Here is a 6,206-nt window from a genome sequence, read left to right on the forward strand (position 1 = left end):
ACCCTTCTGTGCTTCTAGCACTCGATTCACAAGCGTAGGTTGTGCAACCACAGAAAACAAGACTGCAGATTCAACAGACTCACCCAGATGCAAGTCAAATTCACCAAGGGCACCCAACATCTCCCATTCCAGGATAGCAATACAAGCTACATCACTAATGGACTTCCTACTTAGGGCATCGGCCACAACATTGGCCTTCCCTGGATGATAGTGCAACTCGAAATCATAATCTTTCTGTGTAAACAGATACTTTAGACTCTTATGATTCGAGAACACCTCGAATCTCTCACCATACAGATAGTGCCTCCAGATCTTGAAGGAAAATATCACAACTGCTAACTCTAGGTTGTGAGTAGGGTAGTTTTTCTCATGTGTTTTCAATTGACGTAAGCCATAGTCTACTACTTTTCCTTCTTGCATCAATACGCAACCCAAGCCCTCTCGTGAGGCATCACAATATACTGAATAACCCAAACCCCTCTCCGGAATAATCAAGATTGGAGCGGTGGTAAGTCTAACTTTAAGCTCTTGGAATGACTTTTCGCAAGTCTCACTCCACACAAACTTTACCCCTTTCCGAGTCAATCTAGTCAAAGGCGAAGCTAGCCTGGAAAAATATTTTACAAACCGACAGTAATACCCGACCAACCCCCAGAAACTACGGATCTCAAAGACATTCTTAGGTTGTGCCAAATCCTGCACTGCCTCTATCTTGGATGAATCTACGGTCACCCCTTCCCCGGATACCACATGGCCTAAGAATTTAACCTCTCTTAGCCAGAACTCACACTTTCCAAACTTAGCATACAACTTATTGGCTCTAAGCAATTCAAGCACCACTCATAGGTGTCCCTCGTGCTCCTCCTCGGAAGGTGAATAAATCAGAATGTCATCCACAAAGATGACTACGAAACAATCTAAGAATTCTCAAAAAATCCGATTCATCAAATCCATGAACACAGCAGATGCATTGGTAAGCCCTAAAGCCATCACCAGAAACTCATAATGGCCATACCGCATACGAAATGCCATCTTTGGGATATACTCCTCCCTAACCCTCAACTAATGGTAACCAGATCTCAAATCTATCTTAGAGAAATAACGGGATCCTTTCAACTAATCAAACAGATCATCTATACAAGGCATATGATACTTATTCTTAACCGTAACCCGGTTCAACTTTCGATAATCAATGCAAAGTCTCAAAGCCCCATCTTTCTTTTTAGCAAAGAGGGCTAGTGCTCTCCAAGGTGAAGTACTAGGGCGAATAAAACCCTTATCTAGCAATTCTTGGAGTTGAATCTTCAACTCACTCAACTCGACTAGGGCAAAACGATACGGTGCCATGGAAATTGGTGCTATGTCAGGCACTAAGTCAATAGAGAACTCAATCTCTCGATGGGGTGGTAAACTACTAAGATCCTCAGGAAAAACGTCCGAGTACTCACAAACCACTCTTGGCAACTTAGTCTGGGTCTCATCACACTCACTACTTACACAGCTAGCGAGAAGACAACTAAGCTCACTCTGCTCTCGCGGATCATACACTGGTGGTAAACCTCTACCAACCCGATCTCCCAAGAAATGAAAACAATCGCTGTTTAAGGTACCTATAATAACCCTCTGACGATAGCAGTCTATAACAGCCTGATATGACGATAACCAGTGCATACCCAAGATTACATCAAAACCAGACATATCCATCAAAACCAGACAAAAGAAAATGGAAGCCGACGATCGGCGACCTCTATATCACAGCCTCGACAACCTTGTTTCAAAACCATCTCACCCCCAATAGGTGATACAACACACTAACTGCACCAACTCCAATCCCAAAATTAATGCAAATGCAGAAGATATAAAGGAATGGGATGCACCCATATCAATTAACACATTAGCAACCGAGTTACAAAACAAAAAGGTACCTCTCACTACTGATGGAGCAAGTACAAGATTCGGCGCTGTAACAGCATACATGCGCCCTGTAGGTCTCTGATCTACCTACTCACCTCTTGGAGCATGAGACTACTGCATGAACTGAGCCGAAGAGGTTCCCTGGTTGGCCCTCAAGGCCTGAACTGACTGAGCTGGCTAATAACTCTGTGTCTACCTCAAACCAGACGCACCAGATGTGCCACTCAACTACGGGCAAAACCTCTTTAGGTGCCCCGCCTGCCCTGATAACAAGTGAATGGCTGGCCTCTGTTCTGACTCTGGCTCTGAGAATAGGCTGAAGATGATGCTGCACGGTGCCCTCCTCCTCTCTGTGGGCAAGCTGGAGACTTGTGGCCCAACTGACCACATTTGTAACAAGTGATGTCTCCCTGACTGCCTCTCTCAGAACCCGAACTCGGTACTGGAAAGGTAGATCTCGAATGCGCTCCCTGGGACTGCTGAGGGTTAGAACCCCTCTGCCTCTTACCGTCCCCTTGACCATCCTGACTTCTTTTGAAGCCCCTCATCCTCTTCTCCTCTGCATGCATAATGGCCTCCAGATGGGCAGCAGCCTCCACAAGGCATCCATAATCTCTAATCATGGACTCGGCAACTTGAAACATGAGTCCGGTCCTCAATCTCTTCTCGAACTCCAGACAACGGCGTTCCTCAGTCGCTACTAACTCAGGTGCAAACCTAGATAGCTAGAAAAGTTGGCCTCAAACTCTGCCACTGGTGTATTCAGCTGCACCAACTTGGAAAATTGATCCCTCAACTTCTCCCTTACCATAGCAGGCAAGTACTTGTCCTGGAAAGCTTCAACAAAGGTCTCCCAAGTCCCTCCGATGCGCCCCCGCGCATACTTCCACCATTAACCCACGTCTCTCTTCAACTGAAAGGACGCCAAGGTCACTCGCAAACCTCCGTCTTCGATGCCAAGCATCTCAAATGTCTTTGTTATCTGTTCTAACCACTTGTCAGCCTTCAGTGGCTCTTTAGGATCTCCCAAAAACTCATCTGGATTCGACTGGAGGAACTTCCTTTTTAGAAAAGATGGCCCTACCTCAGTTACTTGGGCCTGGAGTTGTTTCTTAGCCCTGAGAATGTCCACGGATTCCCTCAATGCTCCAGCAATTTCACGGGCAAAGGCGCCCATGGCCTGTTGACCAACCGGTTCGGCCACATTGGCCTGACCCGCTCCTTCCTCCTGCGCCGGAATCTCATTCGGTATAGGCATCTCCTGCCTCCTAGGTCTACCACGCCTACCAGCATGACTTCGTTCTGACATCCTAATAAAGGTAACAAAAGAATTAGCACATTCACAAATGTGCCAAAGCTATTTCACTCGCGTCCTAATTCGATGGATAACTGTAATTCACTCTGCTTAAGCACATAATCACATAAACACTTACGAATTTCATTTCAGGATAATGACTGTCCTGCGGCGTTGCTAGAGTTCCAGTTAGAAACGGCAGTGATCAAGTGCCTTTCCAACAGGACTCCCAGAAACCCATGGATCCGATCAACATCCTAGAAACTAAATCCCATGCCCATAGAGTCACATAAACATGTTATCATATAAGCACATAGCATTGCACTTAAGTCTCTAACAAGCGAGACAAACCCATTATGGTACTAACCACTTCCCACGTACCCAAAGTATTCAAATCGGTACGCTCTGATACCAAGTTGTAACGCCCTCAAAATATAGAATAAGACAACCATTCACAAATTTCATAAACATGAGAGAAACAATATCTTTTCATTCATCAGAGTCTTCTTTACAAAATGTATCATGTACACTACATATTCATAAATGTTCTTAACTAAAATCAACAAAATAATGCCCTACGTGCTTAAACCTTTCCAAGTTGTCACTTGGTTACAACAAAAGAAGAGTTCTAACTCTTTTACATATAAAGCCCTCGGCTTGAAATTTTACATATAACACCAACAAAATATACAAAAATGGAGCTTTCAACTCCTCAACCTCCCAAGCTATGTCCTTGGAGGTGACATATCACCTGTATCTGAAAATGGTGTCCCAAGTAGGGTAAGCCAAAGACCAGTAGAGATATGCTAAACAACAAATGAGAATTAATTAAGACATAAGCATCAGATAAATGTGGGATATTCGTAACCAATACATATATATTATGTTCAAGACTAATCAATATTAATAACCAATATCTCAATTCATTTCTATTTATCCATTCCAGGTAAATTCATCAACCAAATTCATTATTATCAGACAACCAAAATGAGGCTACAATTCAATGGTTCATAATTCAACACATTCAACAATCTAACACTTCTATTTCTTGCCATTTTACGGAACTACGTCTGAGGGAATCGGCACCCAAATATATACATATAATTTTGGGACTTTCACCCTAGACACTCCGGTTAACTTAATTATCAATGGAGTCCGTCCCCTATCTCCTCCCAAACAAAGATACATATACAATGTATTTAAACACGTTGCCGTATACAATGACATATTCAATCACATATTCAATGTTTATACCTAACTGTCATATTCAATGACATATTCCAATTGATTAGTTTCAATTCACCTAATCATCATGCGATTTCTATAACAATCATGGCTATCCTCCACCGATAGCCCAAAGCAAATATATCTAGATAAATAAATAACTTTATCAACCGATAATTTATCACATTTTCCATAGATGAGTGATTTATCAATCCAATTGCACCATTTAGTCACAATTTCCTCCAATTTCATAATTCCCAAATCAATTTCATATTTCCACATTCATTTCACCATTTATACGAAATAGTAATTTAATTCAAATTAGGGCATTTTTCCATTTCAACATACATTGGACCCAAGACCAAATTTCACCAATGATACTCAAGTAATAGCATATTCAAGACCTCTCATACCCATAGGTATCCCAAATTAAAAAACCCCTCTTTCAAACATTTCAAATCTCAAACCTTAACTTCACCCAAACTTCGCAAATCCCATCATTTATACCAAATGACAAATATCAAGATTAAAACTCATATTGGAGAGTAGATTATCCCCACCTCAAATGGAGAAGCTCAAAAGAGAAGAAGAAGAAGAAGAAATTTGAAAGTGCCCCAAATCCAAACTTTTTCGAATCCAAAGATAGCCCACGCGATGCTCTAGCTTTTTAACAGAGGGAGTAGGGTAGAATAACCCTAGGTCAAGAGTATTTGTAGAGAGAAGGGGTATTTTAGAGAGAGAGGTTGTTGATTTAGGGTTTTAGAAGAAGAAGAGGTTCAAAAATGGTGTAAAAACACGCTGCTACGAATTGTTATATGCGAGGCTCGCTCGAGCGAAGGACTTGTCGCCCGAGCGACCAGACACAACAAAAGACCTCGCTCAAGCACAAGAAGTGCTGTTCGAGTGAACAATGCAAAGCTTCAGGTCTACCACTCACGCAGATGCACGCTCGAGCGTAAGAGTTCTCACTCAAGCAAAGGAACACAAAACACAAGGCTCGCTCGAGCGCAAGAAGGCTCGCTCGAGCAAAGAATACCAACCTTCAGGTCTTCACAAAGATGTAGACGCACGCTCGAGTGCAAGAGCTCTCACTCGAGCAAGGAAGAAAATACCCAAGGCTCGCTCGAGCGCAAAAAGCCTCGTTCGAGCAAAGAAGCCAAATCTTGGGCAGTAACCTTTTGTTCCAACTCACAACCAACCTGTTCCAAACTTACCCAACACATCCCACAACTCAAATACAAAGAATAAAGGATGGAAATAAGGTATAGACAACGACATACAACCGCAGAGCCCGAGTCCGGAATACAATAAATGACAGAAAAAAATTGAGATCGCTATACTCATACTTTTCTATATTCTAGAACTCTCTAAAGTATTCTAGTATATAATAGTGCTTTCTATACTTCAAAAATATTCTAGAACCTTCCGGAACCTTCTAGATTTCTACAAGCTTCTCTAATGTTATGAAATCTTCCGGATTTCTTTAGATCTTTCTTGAGTCTTCTAGATCTTTCCGGAGTCTTCTACATTATTCAACATATGCACTTAATAGCCTAGATAATTCTAGAAAAGTCAATGATGACTCTTAACAGATTTCATTTTCTGTGAATAAGACTTGTTGTCCAAACAAAGCTCTCTAATATTGTATAGTGCAACAAGCAAAATGGAGAGACACAGAGAGAGAGAAGATAGAGAGAATGGGAATGGAACCCTAAATGGTAACGCTGCCCTTTGAGGGGGGCTAAGGAACTTCAACCACCAACGTCAAATTTAC

The sequence above is a fragment of the Camellia sinensis genome, chromosome 14 (assembly GCF_055761805.1).
Source record: "Camellia sinensis isolate YWXY chromosome 14, ASM5576180v1, whole genome shotgun sequence".
NCBI classification, from domain to species: domain Eukaryota; kingdom Viridiplantae; phylum Streptophyta; class Magnoliopsida; order Ericales; family Theaceae; genus Camellia; species Camellia sinensis.